We start from the raw sequence: 20,836 nt of genomic DNA, 5'->3' as shown, positions 1-20,836 counted from the left end.
CAGGCTTTGGAGACCTTTTGTTGTGCATCGGGCGCACTGATCAACTGGAGAAAGATAGTGGCTTTCTTGGTTGGCAGTGCTCCTATGCCAGATTGGATGGCAGGAGAGAGTTTCAGGTGGATTCCCCCAGGGACTGTAGTTCGTTACTTTGGTTGTCAGGTTGGTTTGGACTTATTCCCCGAGCAGCTGATTGTTCTTCTTATCCTGTCCATTAGGAGAAAGCTGTTACATTGGAGCTCAGCACGACTTTCGCTAGCTGGTAGAGTAGTAGTTGCCAACGAGGTGTTGTTGGTGACTATGTGGTACATCACTTCTTGCTGGATCTTCTCAAGTTCTTGTATCATCTAGCTAGAGAGGTTGATCAGGAACTTCCTTTGGTCAGGTCGTGACACTCAGATTTCCCGAGCCAAGGTGGCTTGGTCGGTCATCACACTTTCTTGTTCTCAGGGAGGGCTTGGGATCATTGATCCAGCACAGCAGAGCAGAGCCCTTCTTGGGAAGTTCGTAGTCAGAGGACTTCACAGGAGAGGAGCCCTGGAAGGAGTTCTTGCTGCAGAGGCTTCGTGCGAGGGTGCCTTAGTGAAGAGGCCCTTGCCAACCTTCGACCAGATGGATCTTTATAGAGTTGCGTCGAGTTGGTTTGAGCAGGAGACTGAAGGACCGCTTTGCAGTGAGTTTGCTTCGATCTTGGGAGCTCTTACGGCGTGGCCTGGAGCAGAGACAGCCGACATGCACGAAGGAGCGCCTACGGCAGCCCCTCGTCTAGAACCCCATGGTTAGCACTCAGAGAGGCCACTTGGTTGGTAGTCAGCCTCATGTTTCTTGGGGTCCCATGGCAGCAGGTCCAGCGCGCTCTCTAGGTGACTGGCTAGAGTTTACAGGTTTGTCAGAGGAGGTGCAGGGATTCCAGCTACAGGGTATGAGAGGGGTGCAAAGCATGTGTCAGGACATCTCAGAGTCAGTTCCAGCTGAGTGGCTCACGCCTCTCGAGCCAGTAGCACCCCGGTGGATGGGAGCCTTCACACAACTGGAGGTTCTCATTTCAGTCAGGGCCTGCTCAGAGACTATCTTAGCCCTGTTCTTCGAGCTTCAGGGTGGGGGACGACTACAGCTAGTTGCAGTAGAGGCCCCGCAGGTAGCAGAGTGCTGTTTTCATAGAATCCGAGTAGTGGGCATCTGTGGGAGGACCTGCGTCATAGACCCTGACCCAGCAGTTCTTGAGACTGGACACTGGAGGCTATGGGCTTGGGAGTGTTGTCCGCTGGCACGAGTACAGTGGGATCCTGGTGAGTGGCTATGGAGGGAACCCTTCTCTTCTACAGACCACCCAGGAGTCCCGTTCTTTCAGTACACTGTTCAACTGGGACATCATATACTAGCAGCACAGAGAGAGGCCCGCCCCGCTGCAGCACGTCATTGGCAAGAGGAGGGTCTCACAATTGAGTTATTGGCAGACTTTTGGGAGAGTTTGTGGGACTCCAGTCAGCCGAGGTGAGTCACCTTATTTCAGTGGCTGGTCGCACATAGAGCTACAACAGTTGGGAGCTGGCTAGTGCATAGTGGTCTCTCGGCCACATGTGCAGCTTGTGACCATTTTGTGGAGAGTTTGCGTCACTGTCTTTGGGACTGTCCCTCGGCCCAGCAGGTGTGGCTACGAGTTCTTCGGCTGATGCCTGCTCTCTCCACGGCTCGACAGTACACTTGGGGGGCAACGGCTTGGTCCACCCTCACGGGCCCGGCACTTCAGTTTGAGCTATCTTCCACCAGTAGGATGATAGTGATGTAGGGGGGCGACCTACACTCTAGCCCGCTACAGAGCTTACTCCACAGGAGTGGTGCAGTGAGAGAGAGGAGTGTTGGGAGCTCATCAGCAGCCTGACACTTTGGTTCATCTAGCGGGCCCACTGTTTCCACATCTTTGAGGCTCGCCCTGTGCCACCAGTAGAGACTGTTTGTGAATTTTGGCTAGAGTTGATCCATACTCTCAGAGGACAGCTTGAGGGAGTACAGGGCAGCTCCGACCGCATACGGGAGCGCCGCACGGCTTTCCTTCGACTCTGGCGCCCTGGGACTTTCTACACCATAATCCAGGGTGTGCTCAGATGGCACTACCGTCCACGTGTGTGGCTCTTCCCCCCTCCCATATCTTGATTTAGCCTCATTGTATATATGCTGTTTTTTCATTGGGAGAGTCTCCCCATCATGTTTGTTGTAGCCCTCTCTTGCAGCGGTGGTTGTAGCCCTATGGGCAGTTTTCATTAATTAATAGAAGGATCTTTTTCTCGAAAAAAATTAATGGCACTATTATGTTAAATGTGGTCAAGAAATGGGTAATTGAACTACAAGAGTTTGAGTTCTCTTTTCTAGTGGAAGACAGTACAAGAGCTACCCTAGCTGATTTGTTGACTTACAAGGAGAATCCCCTTCTTGTTAAGGAAGAGGTGGTGAGAAAGGTAGTTGAAGAAGTGCCACAAATCAGCAATGCACATGTTTTGTTCTTTGATGGCTCATACAGAAAGAGCCATGATGCGGCTTCAGGGGGTATAGCACTTTATGATCCAGAGGGGAAGCTAGTATGCAAGAGAGGGTTGAAATTGGATCCACATAGTAACAATGAGGCTAAATATGCTACGTTGGAAGCTGGATTACACATTTGTTTGAAGCATGGGATTATAAGGTTGAGCATAAAAGGTGATGCCTTGTTAGTTGTGAAGCAAGTGCTGAGTATATAGCACTTTATGATCCAGAGGGGAAGCTAGTATGCAAGAGAGGGTTGAAATTGGATCCACATAGTAACAATGAGGCTAAATATGCTACGTTGGAAGCTGGATTACACGTTTGTTTGAAGCATGGGATTATAAGGTTGAGCATAAAAGGTGATGCCTTGTTAGTTGTGAAGCAAGTGCTGAGTATGTGGAAGAGCAAGAACACCTCATTGAAGGAAATATGTTTCAGAATTAAAGGCCTGTTAAAAAAATTCGAACCATGGAGCATCAAACACATTGAACGTGTTCTAAATGGAGAGGCACATGAAGCAGCTCAAAGCATGATTGGGGAGCTATTTGTATTGAGGACCAATTTACCTCTTTATCATGACGGGGAAAGTTTGTCTCAAGAAGAGGAGTTTTTGCTAACAGGAATCATTCCGAAAGACATTCAGAAGTCTAAGAAGTATGGTTTTGTGCGTAGAGAATACATGTACAAATTGATTGGTGATTTCTTGTACATGAAAGGGGCTGATCTCGTGTTGAGACGTGTACCTTGGCGGGAGGAGCTTTATAGAGTGTTGGAAGAGAATCATGAAGGTGTATGTGGCGGACATTTTGCTCTAAAGATCACCTTGCATAAGATCTTGCAAGAGGGGTATGTATGGACTAGTTTGCACAAGGATGTTCACCATTCGTGTAGGTCTTGCAATAGGTGTCAAGCATTTGGGAAGAGAGTGTTGAAGCCAGAGCTACGAAAAACCATTATGGCGTTTGATGTGTTTGAAAAGTGGGGGATTGATGCAATAGGCCCGTTACCTATCACAAGCAGGGGAAAAAACTATATTTTGATTGCAGTGGACTATCTCTCTAGATGGGCAGAGGCTATAGCAGTAAAACAAATCACTGCAAAGGATGTGGCAAAATTTGTGTATGATGAAATATGTTACAAGTTTGGGGTGCCACTAGAGCTACTTTCAGATAAGGGTCCAGGATTTAGAGCTAAACTGCTAGACTTTTTATGCGCGAAGATGAAGATTAGGCATCAGCATACCACTCCTTATTACCCTTAGTGTAATGGCTTAAATGAAAGACTCAATGGCGAGTTGGTACAAATTATTTTGAAAGTGACAGAGCACCAAGGAAAGAATTGGGATTTGCAATTGCCTAGTGCATTATGGGCTTACCGTACTTCGGTGAAGACAGGTATAGGGTTTACTCCATTTCATCTGGTGTATGGAAAGGAAGCACTATTGCCTGTGGAAGTAGAGTTGCCTGCAGTAAAGATGCTAGAGAAGCTGCTTGGGCCGTCTAGTGATGCATTCAAAGAGAGGCTCTTACAGTTACAAGAGGTTCAGCTGGATAGGATGAGTGCATTGGAGCATTATGGGCAGATGCAAGATAAGGCTTTGGCAAAGATAAATGAGAAGTTCAAGAGTAAGGGTATCAAGAAGCATGACTTGGTTTTGCGCTACAACAGTAAGATGGACAACACCTTCCAAAAGAAGTTTCAAATTAAGTGGGAAGGTCCTTTCAAGGTAGTGGAGTGTTTTCCGAATGGTACATATCAATTAGCTAACCTGTATGGAATCCTACATAAGTCAAGGGTAAATGGATTGCACCTGAAATTGTATCATGCCAGGTTAATGATGGTGGAGCAAGATGAGGGATGAGGAGACCTGTGACGCGGCGAGTCTCATATCTCTTTTTGTTGTTGTTGCTGATCATGAATGATCTAGCAGACTAGAGGATGGGCAAATTATGTCAAGAGTTTTTTGGAGCAAGGGATTGCACATATGTATATACACATACATGGTGCATCAAATAAAGGATTGCCCATTTTCCAGAGCTAGGTGGTTACGTGGGGCCCACCTGTGTACATGCGGGACAACATGTACATAGTGCATAGATTATCACTATCACCAATACCAGTATGGTTTTTCTATAATAATGAGGATTTGGTAGTGCAGAAAACTTCTCAAGGAAGCTATCCGCGGGTCGATGACATGAGGTAAGCAGGTGCGTCAGATGGCATCTAGTGGTGTTAGGAGGTCGAATGGGGCCAATATTTGCACGTGGATGAGTACAGACACAACGTGGGTATTTTCTTGCGATAATTATGCAAAAAGGTCATCATAAGAACTGTATCTGGGGGCCACTTCATGTGGTGGCGGGATGCATTATTGAAAAAAGTTGAGTACCAAGTGTACGGATGATGCAAAAAGGTGACAACTATGCACTGCGAGGTCAATTTTTGGCCTGTTCGGGGTCCGTTTGAGGTCAACTAAAAGGCCAAGGGTTCCCAAGTAATAAAGCTAAGTGTGGAAACTGAAAAACCAGCGAGAAGACCAGAAAAAACGTGGAGAGAAGAGGAGAAACAACCGCAATTTTGTTTTTGCTGTTTTTGGAGCCTGTTTTGGCCGTAAACTGCTCATCCGAGGTCGGATTTGAGCACTTTGACATTGTAGACTGAGGTTTTGGGCCATTCCGGACGTGATGGCGCTGTCCATTTTTCCAAATTTCTCACTATTTTTATACTTTTTGGCTATGCAAGTTTCTCCTATGAGCGAAGCTTCTGGTCCAATTTGTGATTGTATCCAACATACTTTACCCATATTGTGTGAGCTATTTGCCCCATTGGTGTTGGCCTAAGCTCAATTGTATCTAAACATCAAAAATTTTCTTCTTTTGTGCAAATTTTTTTGGGGGTGTGTGTGTTTGTATCTCTGTGTGTGGAGTGGGTAAATGGGTAGTCTCTCTCCTCTCACTCCATAGGTGTGTTCCCTGTCTTGGCCAGGTGGGTTGTATAAGCCGAGTGGTGCCCCATAGTGTGTGTGTATATCATCCCAAGAGTGTGTGTCGGTTCATTATAGAGGCGTTCTGTGTGTTTTCATCCCGCTCACATCGCTTGGTAGTGACTTCAGAAAATAGTAATAGCAGACATCACTTATATTTTTTGACGTCAGTGCCAAGTGAGCACGTGCATTGGAAAGAGTTTTCCTTCCATTTTTCGCTCGGTAATGACCTCAGAAAGTAATAGCAAACGTCACTTATATTTTCTGAGGTCAGTACCAAGCAAACAGGTGCATCAAAAAGAGTTTGCCTTCCCTTATTTGCTTGGTACTGACCTCATAAAAGTGTAATAGCAAGCGAACAGGTTTGCATCCCCTGCAACAAAATACCAATGCGAAGGAGACGTTTAAGTCCATGCGTTCCTAGCTGTCATGTCGTTCCCTCCCATCACCTCCCGTAATGTGGGGGGGTGGTACCATTGTTTCTCCCTCCGACGTCTACCTTTCATGAAACCGCATGGCGGTACCACCCCTCACAGACCACTCATCAGCCAGAACCCAGGCTCTTCTGTTCAGGCATGTCCATCTAGTCTATTTAACCACCCATCATTTTTTTTCAGAACCTCCCTCAGGGTTTTGCACAACAACTACAAGAAGCTTAGGATAGTGGTGATGCCTTTCCAAGGTATGCTCCCACAGTGCCAACAGGACTGCATCCGGGCCCTCCTCAGGAGGTCCCCCTTCGCCCTCCCCCGATGTTACCATTCATGTTCTTGATCGACACAGCCCGGGAGTGGCTGCTGTCAACACGGGAGTCAATCCTCGAGATAAGCTGCTGGTAATTCTTTTCTTTCTGCTCCCAATTTCGAAGCTCCTAGTTTGAAGAGCTTATTTGCTAAATGCTCTCTGCAGGATGCTATCCTGAAGCTGGAATAAATGCTGATCGTCAGTCACAGAGTCTTAATCCTCAAAGACTCTCTGGAAGTAAGAAGGCCTAAAGACCTGCAGTGATTGCTCGCCTAGAATGGATCTATAGAGGCTATCTATAATTGGCTACATGAGATGAAGAATGAAGTTCTTGAGCTAGCCATTAAACATGAGGAAGCCATTAAATTTGCCAACAGGCTTCAGGAAGAGATAGTCTGGCTGTGAAGGAAAAGGAATACATGGTTATTGCGAACCCTAAACCCCCGAAAATTAGTAGGCCACTCTTTGTAAAGTCTGAATCTTGGCCTTTGTGCCTGTCCCTAGTTTTCTAACGCAAAATCCCCTACATGGGTGTTAAGTTGTAATTTTTCTTCTCCCTTATAAATTCAAAACGCGTATTTGGTTAAAAAAACCCTAAACCCGCAACAAACAGGGTTTACCTTCCCCTTATTTGCTTAGCATTGACCTCTATACTAGCAGACATCACTTATATTTTCTGAGGTCAGTACCAAGCGAACAGGGGCATCGAACAAAGTGGCCTTTCCTTATTCGGGTGGCACTGACCAAGGAAAAGCGTAAAAGTAAACATCCTATGGTAAAGACCATGGTCAGTACCAAGCGAACAGGTGCAGCAAACAGGGTTTACCTTCTCTTATTCGCTTGGTGATGACTACAAAAAATGCAAGTGCACAAAAGGGTAGTAAGTAGCATACCTCTTCACTATGTGTAGAGTTTTGCGTCACTAAAGCACTGCAGAACAGGAGTAAGAGAAGGATGCGCGTGAGTAAGAGGTGATGCACAAAAAGAGTTGGGATGGTTTGCTTATTGAGCATCGATGGGGGAAGAGTTAATTAAAATGATGGGCAGTAGAGGACGCGAAAAGAGGCAGAAGAGTTGAAATGTTTGGCGGGGGTACTGCCTCTAAACTTAGAATGCTTACCTCGGCGAGGGTTACAACTTCACTTATGCACGATATTGTGGTTGGTAAATTGTACTACATGGGAATCTGAGACCATTTATTACTTGTTGTCCTTGTGAGGGTAGCTCACATGCCTTTTCGAGTGACCGTTTAGGGTCAGACAAACGCCAATCACCCTTGCAGTAGCCATCTCCATCTCCAAGTGGAACAAACAGATCACCGTTGCCTTTGCCTTTTCTGCGCTCTTCCCCTTGGCCACCTCTCGTGATCTTGCGTTGAGAGTCAAATATCGATCGCCCTTGCAGTTGCCATCTCCATCTCCAAGTAGAACAAATAGATCTCTATTGCCTTTGCCTTTTCTGTGCTCTTCCCCTTGGCCACCTCTCGTGATCTTGCGTTGAGCGACCTCCACTAGGTTGAGTCCTTTGCTACCGTGTCGCCATTGCCATCGCCACCTTCTGGTTCTTGTTGTCGGCGGCCTGCGACATCACCATCCAACTTGGAGCCATTGGATATTGCAGAGACAGGTTCTTTCTCCCTACCTCTCTCCCCTTCCTTTGTGTTGTTAACTATGTGTGCACAGAAGCCACTGCATTAGGGTAAGATTAAAAGTCTCAAACCGCATGGTTGGAATAATTACTCCTTATGTGACCGTGCCTGAGTTTGGACATAGTGAGTAAGTAGGCCTATATATCTATCACTAAAACATTAAATGCTCTGTTCTTATCCACCTGTTTTGAATGCTTAGGCAAGAACCATCAGAACCAAGCAAATAGGGACCTTCGGAGATTCTTGGGTCCCTATTCACTTGGTTCTGACTCAAGTGACGTCACCTTTTATGACATTAGCGCACGGGACAGAACCAAGCAAATAGGGTCCTTCGAAGATTCTTGGGCTCCTATTTGCTTGGTTCTGACTCAAGTGACGTCACCTTTTATGAAATTAGCGCACGAAACAAAACCAAGCGAATAGGGCCCTTCGGAGATTCTTGGGGCCCTATTCGCTTGGTTCTGAGTCAAGTGACAAAACCTTTTATGACATTAGCGCACGGGACAGAACCAAGCAAATAGGGCCATTTGGAGATTCTTGGGGCCCCTACTCGCTTGGTTCTGACTCTAGTGACGTCACCTTTTATGACATTAGCACACGGGACATAACCAAGGGAATAGAGACCTTGAGGGGTACTCGATGTTGGAGCTATATATGGCTCACTCTACTCAACTTGGTCTCACCTATATATTTGTATCTTGTCCTCAATATGAATCAGTCTTTGGGAGCGTATATGGTGTGTCTCTTGTCTCGTCTCTCTCTCTCTCTTTCTCTCTACATCTCAACATGGTATCAGAGCGGTAACGATCACGCACCGATTCAATTCATGGTGACAAAACAATATGTGTATGCGATTCGCGTGTAAGATTCAAAATTGATACAAATTTTATTTTTAAGCGTTGATTTTTGTTAACTGTGGTTGTTTTGTGTTAAGAAGAATATGATTAGTGTTTTGTGTGGCGTTTATTGCTAATCAATCTAATCGTTGATTACGTTTTCTTGTTGATGACACCCTGAACTTCATCTCAATTTTTCGGGGTGTTCTGCTCAAAATTTGGAGAAACGAAAAAAACGATTGCTCTTTTCATCCAAAACTTGTTTGTCTCCTCGAGCTCTTCGATTTGAGCTCTAGGTTTGCATCAATCGGAGTTCGCAGCAGAAAGTTATGTTGTTTTTACTGCAATTGAGCTTGACGCAGCTTTCTTCGTCCTACTTCTTCATGAAGCGTCCGCGATCGTTTTTCTTATTTTGGTGTTAACTTTTTAGAGAAGATTTAGCTTTTTGCTATTCGTATTGTGGCCGTCAATCTTGTGTCTAACGCCACTCTATTTTGAGGACTCTTTTATTATTAACGTCTCCTTTATCCTGCCTTTTTTGGGTGATGTCTCTCACATCTTTGGACGTTCCTTGAGCATCCTTCTTACGTTTATCGTTGACAGAACGCAGTTCTCATATCTCTCTCATTCTCAATTGCGGCCTTCACCATATATGGTGTGCAGATTCTGCGATCTTATCTTATACGTTTTCTCGTAACAAGATATGGCTATGAATATTCTCCTCAACGGCTTTTCGTCTGGCCAGCGTTCTGTTCCTCCTTTCTAAGGTCAAGGATTTCCAGGCTGGAAAGCAAAGATGTTGTTAATTCTTGAAGGCGACGAACTCTCCGATGTTGTTCTTGGAAATCGTGTTTGTCCGCCTCAGCCTGTTGATACGGATAATGATAACGTGCTTATCACTGAAGGACCTATATTTGAAGACTGGAATGTTGCCTATACGGATTGGCAACGACGTGACAAAGCAGATCGTCGGTATATTCTTTCTGCTCTTACTCATTCCCTTTTTCTTGATATGTATGAACTGACTACTTCCCACGACGTATAAAAGTACTTTATTGCAAACTTTCAGAAGAAATCTGTTACATAAATACTTTATTTGAGAGGGTTGCTTAACAAGTTACAATATGAAGTTGGTACTGCCATGACGGGACATATTGAATCTTTCAAATCTGTTATTAATCAACTTGCTGCTGTCGGTGATCCTGTTCCACAAAAGTAACTGATTACACTTCTCCTTGATACGGTGAAGGACTCTTCTTATGATAACATTGTTACTATTCTCTCTAATAAAGATGGTCTTGATTTTGACCAAGCCTGCATGTCTTTAATTGAATACTCTCAACGTCAAGAACGTCGTAATGCTGGTCATGATACAACTATGATTTCACAAGAGGAGACTGAGTCACAATAGATGGAACGTGCTTTTTATGCTCGAAGGCGTCCATTTCAATGAGGAAACCGCAGAGGTGGCCGTCGCGGTAATATTTTCTCTCGTCTCAAATTTCCTAATAAGCAATGTTCTTACTGCAACAGAAACGGCCATACTGAAGATGATTGTTGGGCACGTCAATATGATGAAGAACACAATATTACCACAAAACAACCACGTTTATCTAGAGACTCTTCTTCTTCTTCTTGTGAATATTGAGGACGATCTGATCATCCCACTCATATGTGCTATAAGCGTCGATTCGACACAGGTCGGAATAGAGCATATGCTACTGAACATCGAAACAACATTGTACCAGAAACAAGATGCGTCCTATGTTCAGTTGCTCCAGACATAATACTTCATGTACGTGATGGGTCACTTTTTATTGTCGATTCTGGTGCTACAGGAAATATGACATATCAGTCTAAGTGGCTTCATAACTATCATCCACTACCAGTTCAACGTGTTGTTTATCTTGCTGATGATACTACTTGTCAAGTAAAGGGTATTGGAGACTTATATCTTGGCACCTTATCTTCTTCCACTCGAATTTTGCGAAGAGTATTACATGTACCAGATCTTCAACGTAATCTTCTTTCAGTTGCTAGACTTGTTGATCTTGGTCTATTTGTTGGATTTGATCATACCAAATGCCGAATTGAGAAAGATGGACAAACTATAGCCACTGCTCCTCGAAACGGTAACTTGTTTGAACTCTCTCTCAACGATGCTGTAGCAAATGTTGTCACTGCTCTAGGTGATCATGATTGCAAAGTATGGCATCACCGTTTTGTTCATGTTGATTTCTCAAAACTCCTTGATCTTCAATGTCGTGATCTTGTTCATGGCATGGATCTTAAAGCCCATCCCCATATGGGAATTTGTGAATTTTGTGCTCTTGGGAAACACAATCGTAAACCCTTTCCTCTTTCAAATACAACTCATTCTCATGACATATTGGATCTTGTTCATACTGATATATCTGGACCTCTACCTTCTTCGAGATCACAATATCGCTCCTTCATTACTTTCATTGATGATTTCTCAAGGTATAAGACTGTATTTCTACTTAGAAAAAAATCTGAAGCCTTATCTGTTTTCAAACAATTCCACAAAGCTGCAGAACTTCAAACTGGTCGTCGCCTTAAGAAGATTCGTAGTGACAATGGAGGCGAATATGTTTCTCGAGAGTTTGTGAGTTACTGTGCTGACAGTGGAATTCATCATGAACACACTATTCCATATTCACCTCAACAGAATGGTGTTGCTGAACGAAAGAATCGCACTATTCTCAATGTTGTAAGATGTATGCTGATTCATTCTGGCTTATCTCGTGTTTTCTGGGCTGAAGCTACTTTGACAGTAGTATTTATTCAAAATCATCTTCCTACTACTGCACCCTCTGGTAAGATACCCATCACAACATGGACAGGTGACATTCCTTCTGTATCTCATTTTCGAACCTTTGGATGTATTGCTTATATTCATGTTCCCAAAGAAACACGAACAAAGCTTGATGCTCCTAGTCTTAAAGTTATTTTTATTAGATATTCTGACACTTCCAAAGGCTACAAATTCTATGACCCTTCCTCCAAGAAAGTAATTGTGAATCGTGATGCTACTTTTAACGAACACCTTATGGGAGGCTCATGGTCCATGGATGATTCTGATGATACTAAATCATTGCTTCAGGCTTTTTCGTTTCTTTCAAAAGATGAAACTCTTCCTATAGAGCAACTTTCCTCTTCACAACCATTCATTCTGAATGTTGCCAATGATGATATTGATATTTTTGTTGATCTGCCTATTGATTTTGAACATGGCTCATGTCATGTTTATGATGACGATATTGCTGATAATGCTTTTTCTACTTCTGAAGATCCCGTTACTTATGATGAAGCTATCTCTTCACCACAAAAGGATCAATGGCAAGAGGCTATGGAAGCAGAGTACGATTCTCTTATCTCTAAAGGTACATGGATACTAACTGAATTACCTCCTAGTCGTACAGCTATTAAATGTAAGTGGGTGTATAAGACAAAAGTAAAAGCAGATGGATATTTTGACAAGTTCAAGGCACGTTTAGTTGCAAAAGGTTACTCCCAAGTAGCTGGTGTTGATTATCAAGAGACTTTTTCACCAGTTGTTCGCATTATAAGTGTTCGAGTTTTATTGGCATTTGCTGTTCAATTTGATTTAGAAGCTCATCAAATGGATGTGTGAACTGATTTTCTTAATGGTGACTTGGAAGAGGAAACTCATATGGAACAACCAGAAGGGTTTGTTATTCTAGGTAAAGAAGACCTTGTTGCTCAACTCCATAAGGCACTATATGGTCTGAAACAAGCTTCGCGAGCCTGGTATACAAAATTTGATATTTTTCTCACCTCTAAAGGATTCATCTCTTGCTCGTCAGACCCCAACTTATACATAAAACGCCAAGGTAGCAGTTTTGTGATTCTTGCTCTTTATATGGATGATACCATCCTTGTTTCCAATGATTTGGGATTTCTTCAGCAAGTGAAAAAGTTATTGTCTTCTGCATTTGATATGGTGGATCTTGGAGAGATTCACTCGTGTCTTGGCATTCAAATCCAACGGAACTATACAAAAGGTATTTTATTCCTTCGACAATCAAAGTTTATTGTAGATACTATTCAAAAATTTGGTATGGAATCTGCACATTCAGCCAACACACCTTGTCTTGCGAGCTCTACGAAGAACACTTCTGACAATGGCGGTCAACTTGTCACAAATCAACCTTATGCTAACTTGATTGGATGTCTTCAACACTCGTCCTGATATTCTGTTTGCTGCTAATTATCTTGGACAACATCTTGCATGTCCTTCTCTTAAGCATTGGTCTGCTGCAAAGCTTGTATTGAAATACTTGAAAGGCACTACAGATTTGGGTTTAGTCTATCGACGACATCTCACATTGGATTCTATGCAATCTCTTTCTCTTTTGGGTTACACAGATGCAGACTGGGCAAGATCACATTTATCTATGCGATCTAGTAGTGGAAATTGCTTCTTTATAAATGGTTGTCTTGTTTCTTGGACCAGCAAGAAACAACGTTGTGTTGCAGTTTCTACGACTAAGTCAGAATATGTTGCAACATCACTTGCAGCTCATGAGTTCATTTGGCTTCGACAAATGCTGGTTGATATTGGTCACTCTCCTCTTTCTAGCACACCCTTGCGGTGTGACAACCAAAGTGCTATTAGTCTTGCAAAAGACTATCTTCAGCATAATAAGTCAAAGCACATTGCTCTCCATTATCATTATGTCAGGTATGAAGTACGCAAAGGAACCATTATGGTTGATCACTGTCCAAGTGACCAGATGATTGCAGACATTTTGACCAAAGGCCTCAACGAGTCACGTTTCATCCTCTTGCGCTTGGAGCTTGGAGTTGCTTCGGCCTTACTCTTTCTAGATTAGCTTCTTTGCTATTGTAGTAGCTTTGTACATATGACATTGTAATCTTTTAGGTACCATGCACTATGCACACTCCACATTTGCACATTGTGATCTCTAAGTCACTTTAACATTTGTACATAGATGCACAATTCACTTTCACATCATCATCGCTCGTTCATATCTTCACATTGTATAGGGGCTTGGGTTTTTCCCTTGAACTCCCCAAGGGTTTTTTCATCCAAAGCTAGAGACCTTTGTTTGAGTGGGGGTGTTGGAGCTATATATGGCTCACTCTACTCAACTTGGTCTCACCTATATATTTGTATCTTGTCCTCAATATGAATCAATCTTTGGGAGCATATATGGTGTGTCTCTTGTCTCGTCTCTCTCTCTTTCTCTCTACATCTCAACACTCGAGGCTCAATATTCGCTTGGTTATGACACCAAATAGTTTTAACTTGCTTTTTCTTTCAGTCATGGGGATCATAGTCCTGGAAACAGACGTTGTGAGCGAGGATACATGTGAAGAAAAACTATTCACGTTCTTATACAACGCCCATGCTCATCACCGTGCACCAGAACTATTAGGAATGTTTAATGCAAAGTTTTCTATACAGAGGATTATAGATTGCTCATTTGAGTACCTACAAACCCATTTGCAACAGTATGAGGCAATCACTTGTGACAATTCCATGACAGTTGATGACATGAGATATGTGCACCTAGCCGACTTTGACCTTGACAAGAGTGCTTCAAGGAGACTGAATCGCTGTCTAGAAAAGTGTCCCTCCAATGCACTGCTTGTACAAGATACGTGTATGAAGCACTTCAAAAAGTGTCGCTTAGTGGAATTCTACCACGGGTTTGTCTGTTACTTATACTTACAGACGGATGGTGAGTCAGAGACTTCCTAGTCAACAACTTTCGATAGTTGTCCATTGGCGCCGGAGGAAGAGGTAGAGGATGTGGAGGTGCAATTCGACCCAGAAGAAGAGCGGGTAGAGGTACTAAAGGAAACATTTGATGCGGGCTTAACTCTTGCTTCTCTTGCGGATGTAGCAATAGGGTGCAAGCAAGAAAGTCCAAGTAAGGAAGTGACTTTGCCTCTCAATTGTTCTCACAGCTTTGCTATGGCGGGCGACACCCACTATGTTCTGCTCACAGATATCATGCATGAGCTCAATATACGAGAGGACTATTGCCTAGCTGCAATTGCAATTTTTTGTGGGGTAGACATGGGGTTTGTGGATGATGATGGAGTGGACCAACATCTTATTGCTGACACAACTATCTGTAACTCACAGTTCACATCAGGGTGGCAGCTGATCAAAGATATATTCAATGAAGCGAAGTCTGGAGAGGCCAATTTTCCAACAGATGAGCAGTTTGAATCAACAACAAAACAACTTGGCTTGGAAAACATGGGTAGGCCTATGGCACCCAGAGATCAGGTAATGAATAGTCACTCTATTCACTTGTGGGGGAGGTCGATGCTGGAAATGGACGAGAATCAGATGGTAATTTTTGTCATGAATTCGAATGGTATTGGAGATGGCTCAGTGATAAAATATAATGATCATTTTTTTTGTTGATAGGTGCTAGTGTATGACGATAGTTTCCTTAGAAGTGCGGGAGGCTCACGGCAAGGGCTTGTCACTGGAGTCCAAGGCAAGGATGCGGCGTTGTCTCACTACATCGGGTGTTTCAACCACAAAAAGGTTTGTAGAAACAATTCAAGTACTTGGCAACTGTACTCATCTCACTTACGGCCCTTAAATTCATTACAATTTTTATGTAGATCATAATATACCACAAGGAATACTCCGATGACAATGCAAAGTTCCCACTATTTGCAATGAAAGTTATTACAAGATTGTGTGGTGGGCACCCCCTCCCATTAAACGCAGAAAGACTAATTCTGATTGAGAAACAGTTTGCTCTACACGTATTTGGCATTGGGTATGGGTGCCAAGCACTTAGAGCCCCCTATTTCATGTCCTACAAAGCTCAGGCTATGGCTGCAGGGGTTGAAGACCCGGAAAGCTGAGATCCATACAACAAGAGGCTGTTTCTGAGGGAAAGAAGACGCCTGATGCCCATGGGGATGCTGCCATCAACAGAGGAACGAGCTCATCTATAGAGCTTGCACATTGAAGAGGTACAAAATGAGGAAGAAGGAGGTGCATCGAAGAGGATAAAAATGACGGGCTCAGGTCCATCTTCTCCCGCTCCTGCCTCGTGACCGTCGCCACCTTGCATGGCACTCCACCGCATTTGAAGCTCCCCAAGCCATATGTTTCTTCTCTTTGTGGATGTGTTGTAAAGACCGTGTAATTTCTGAACTCTTAAGAAGTTCCTTCTGCCTTGCTCTATGAATTAGTCTTCTATAATTCCATTGGTATAACTCTAATAGGCTATTGGCCTTATCTTTTCCTCCCCCATGTCTAGTGTGCTTAAAACAACCTGTTCTTGCCATGTAGTGGGTTTTTTCCATGCCTTGTGTGTACTATATTGATAGTCGTATGTCTTGGCAAAAAATGGACCATGGTTGAACAGTATGTGCTGCATTGAAATAAAACAAAATGGTCAGTAGAGTACAATTTTTTTTTAAAAAATGTATACGTAGAATGCCAACCCACCATGTAATGTGTGATATGTTGCCCACCCCACCCTGTAAGGTAAGCCTTTTTCCAATCCAGCAAGGCTGCTTGAAATGATGTGAGCTTACTTTGGTCCCAAGAATGCTGCTCAACGTAGTGGAATTTTTTATCTAGTGATTTCCACACGTTCGCCTTGTGATTCTGTATTGCCCTACCACCAACATTGTCTTTAACCACTTTATGTAACTGTTTCCATTTGTTGACCAGGTTTCTCCTTTCTTCTCTATCTGAATCTTTGAGGCTAAACCCAAGAAACCTTCTTGCCTTCGCTCCGCCTATCGATGCTTTCCTCAGTACCTTGTACCGACTTTGAGACATCTTAGGGTCCTCTTCGATTTTGACATTGCCTCCATGCAAACCAATGTCTGAGAGCACTCCCTCTAATGCTTTGATCACTCTTTTCGACTCACTCTCTGGCTTTAATGTCCATGCAAAACATATGTACAAATGAACAATCTTTTCAATTATTGGACAGAGTGCATGAAGTGTACATACGTGAACTCTACTCAGAGGAATATCAAGCACTGGTTTAAAAGTCTGCATATGATAGCTGCTCCGTGTGTTATGTTGTACATATACTTAAGAGTCTTTAAGTCACATGCCATGTGCCATTCCACTGTGTAGTCACCAAATCCTTCCACTGAAAGAACGACTTTGTTTCTTTGTTCACTGATGATAGAAGGAATTTGGGTTTGACTAAAAACCCAATCGAAGATTTCAAAATTTTCCTTATCAACGTGTAGTGAAAAATGAAAACACAAAATCAGCAACCAAATAATCAATATTTTTGTTATCATAGAGTGAAAAAAGTATACCTGAAATGATCCTAGAGTTAGAATGTTGTTTTTGCATTGCACGCTGAAGTATCGTGGATCCTCTTTCGTTATTGATGGATCCAGAGCTCAGTTCATGAGGGTAATGGTGAATCTCTCCAGCTTCTTGTTCTTCAGGACCTCGCACTCGTCGAGCTTCAAAACAAACTTGAGAACCCCACGGCACTCCTCTCGATTGATGTCAAAGAAGTGAACTGCATACCTTTGCAATGCTTCAAGATGAACGAAGAGGTTTTTGTGCTCGTGAAACTGTACCTCTCTGCCATCCTTTCCTAAGAACATTGCTTCAATATGGAATGGTGACCCAGGTTTCTCAAACACCTCATCGTTTACGTGTCGGCGAGCAGTCTTTACATGTGATGGATTTGGCAGCAATGATCCTCTCTGTAGTTTATTTTGAAACTTTTTAGCTAATGCTTTGAAGAGTTCCGTGTATCCCATCTACAAGATGCCACTCTCATCAAGTATTGCTTGCACTTCCATTGGTGGTTCCAGCTGATTCTCGTTCATGAAGGTACAATTTTTTTTCTGAGTTATCATCTCTTCAACTACTTCTTTTAGAACTAGACGACTGTAATGCACTCCGGCATTGAAGCCTGCACCGTTCGAGTTTGGATACAGTAAAGACCACCCAAAAAAGCACCATGCGTTATGATAATGTATAGGAAAGTGTATCCATTTCTTAGTGAAGCACATTGTAGAAAAAAGCTTCGAGTTACCTTAAAGCTCGTATTCATTTTTTTAGGCCACCACTACCAACCTTCATGTTCTCAATGTTGCACATATCTCGTTTTCTTTTTCGACTACCAAGCACGGTGTCTTTCTCTCGCAAACTTGTGATCTGCTTCTCAAGGCCTTGGATTGTCTCTTTGTTTGATGAAATCTTTTGAGAGCATGCTTCATTAAGTTTCTTCAGCTGCATGTTCTCCATCGCGAGGAAGTTTCTTTGCCTTTCCGCATTCAATCCTCTCATTTCCAAATGTTTCGTGTATCGCAATAGCCCATCCTTGCCATCGCCTGTGAAATGTAAGAGGTTAGTGATATTAGCAAAGGGAGGTGGCGCATTTGTCTTAGGATCCTTTGGATAAATAGACCCATAGGTCCACAAATCCAAATGATGTTCCTTGTTTGTCCTTCTAAGTTCTTTCTCCCGTTGAGATAAGAAAGACTTCCTCCTACGTTTCTGCAACGGTGCGTACTCTTGCAATACATCAACATGAAGATGATGTGTGTTCTTTCTTTGGGTAAGTGTTAACAATGAACGGGCTGAGGATTGCAAGTTCCAATTAGTGTTTTCATCAGGAAAAGAAGTGTTCTTCATTCCTAGAGTTGATAGAGAAAAACACAGAGACTCGAAACTCATGAAATATCTCAGGTTTTGGGAGGGAAGGCCATATTCTAAAGTTTAGACTTGATAGAGTTCGTGTGGCTTATGTTTCTAGAGGGAACGCTTGTAAGTTGGCATTTCAAATCATTAGTCATACGGTTAGTTGGATTCCTGACAAGAGAACGAATGATAAGAATGATAAAGACGGTGGCTACCCACCAAAGAATGTCATTTTGGCTTTTTGTTGCGCAGAAGAGTATCACATAAAATGCACAATTTAACATTTTCATTTTCTCTCTCTTAGCCGACGTGGCACTTATTACAGGGCCCAAAAGTGAGTCCAACTTTCACCTAATGTGTGCCCACACCTTTCAACTTGGATTTGCTTGATTGCTATGAACCGGTTTCACTATGGCAATGAAACCCCTTGCCACTCTTCTGGGATCCATCCCTGCAGGAATGGTGGACCTCCGAGTCACAACTCCATAGCACCTTCTACTCCCAATCTTCAAGCATTCAGAAATTTCAGTTCAGCCTGTGTACCTCAGGCCCGATATGTGCCACCCTTTGTTGTGAGGGCCAAGATCATTCAAGATCCCTGCCATGCTCCATCCTTATGCGTTTACTGCAAAGGATGCTTTCACAAATTCAGATCCAACTCAAAACCTTCAAGTGTCATCAACCCTTGCAGGCGGGACGATCTAGGCGGGATCAATGATCACACAATCAATGTTCTCTACCTTGTCTCCCGTAAGCAACTCAAATTCAGCTCCAGCTCAAAACCTTCAAGTTCTATCAACCCTCGTAGGCGGGACAATCTAGGCGGGACCAATGATCACACAATCAACGTTCTCTAGCTTGTCTCTACCTTGTCTCCCGTAAAAAATCGAACATGCACCTTGCTGCCAACTACCTCTCCTGCTTCATGCAGAACCCCGATGCATCAAGCATGCAAATGCTCACTCAAATTCAGTGCTATCTCCAACAACTTGAGCCATCCGCTCATGATGTAGCCACTTCCCAACCTCCCATTCAATTGGCTACTCTAACCCAACCTTTGCCGAGTGAGCCTTTCCCTCAAACCAATTCTCAGCTCCATGATACAACAAATTTTCCCTTGCTAAGAGTTGTCTCTTCTACCCCCTTTGATCCCGGTGGTGATATCTACAAAATCATCACTGCAGATGAAGACCATGCCATCGACGACCACCCTGCTGAAATTCTTGGTGAAGCAAGAGTTGCAGACGCACAACCTTCAGGTGAGCCTGATGTGGCCGAGATTTCTTGCATACCTGTTGTTCTCGCACTTGTCTATGCTCCCTTTGATACTGGTGGTGGAGTACCTCTTGGTCTTACCTCTCCTTCCAGTGCATACCAAATCCTCATCATCAGCTTCTCCCTCCAACACCCACATTACCCTGTCAAAGCCTCCAATCCCACATCTCGCCCAACTTCAGAGGGCTCTCTACCTTTCCACTCAGCTGATGCACATCACCATTCTTTTCTATCAATTGGCAAGTGTTTACAATCAGTTTACCTTATCCTTGACGTCGACTAATACTTTCAAAGTTGGAATCATGCTTTCATTTTGCTTGGGGGGGCGAATGTGCAATGTCCAAGCTCATGAAATCATTCATAATACAGACCTGACGAAGCACTTCAAAGTTCGACCAAAGCGAAGATCAGAGTTTCTAATCTTCTTAATTATGAAGTCGGACCTTGATCTAGGTTGAAGACCTAAGAAGTCACACCAAGAATAATTGCATATGCATATTGTATTTTTACAAAGCATGTAGATCTATCTCATGATCACATCACAGTATGCACACATACATGCCTCTGTATGGACGACGTTTCTTACGGAGGCGTATGGGGATATTAACCCATATCATCCAACCACGTGTCAACCTAATAGGCACAATTACCCGCATTCCCAAGAATCTCACACGAACTTGTAACTGCCTCCATAACTGTATAAAATACATACTCGGTAATCAATTCAATACACGCTGCTTGCCATCACCTTCTTGGCTCTCTCTCTGTGTATCACTCTCCCTCTCTCTCTAACTCACCTTCTCTATGAGTTCCTTTCTCTCACACATGGTTTATGATCTTATGAGGGAGATGCTGGGGATCGAAGGGGAGGCTCCACCGGCACTAGCAGAAATGGCAGTGGAGGTATAGATTATTAGCAATCAGGTCAATGGGGAGGAGGATGGCCGGGCGATGTCTGTATTACATGATTGTAGTACACAATTAGATGAAAATGAGGCTATAAGCTCTCGTAAAGTACATCCAAGGTCCTCAACACAAATTAGACAGAAACATCGCACTGATGAGTATCTGGACAAATATAATTGCGGTCCTAGTGAAGCTTTGGAAGCTCATGTCAATTATGCAGGAAGAGAGCCAAGTATCAGCTATAAGCAGGC

General features: G+C 43.4%; 2 pseudogenes; both read left to right on the top strand.

Annotated features, from left to right (window-relative positions):
• LOC147438132 (uncharacterized) overlaps positions 1-20,137 on the top strand; it is a 35,784-nt pseudogene extending 15,647 nt beyond the window's left edge.
• LOC147438133 (uncharacterized) lies at positions 920-6,495 on the top strand (annotated as a pseudogene).
• Positions 20,138-20,836: the final 699 nt, after the last annotated feature.

The sequence above is a fragment of the Adiantum capillus-veneris genome, chromosome 17 (assembly GCF_014529385.1).
Source record: "Adiantum capillus-veneris isolate H3 chromosome 17, ASM1452938v2, whole genome shotgun sequence".
Lineage (NCBI taxonomy): Eukaryota > Viridiplantae > Streptophyta > Polypodiopsida > Polypodiales > Pteridaceae > Adiantum > Adiantum capillus-veneris.
Note: the sequence above shows the minus strand (reverse complement) of the source record. Positions and strands in the feature narration are given on the sequence as shown.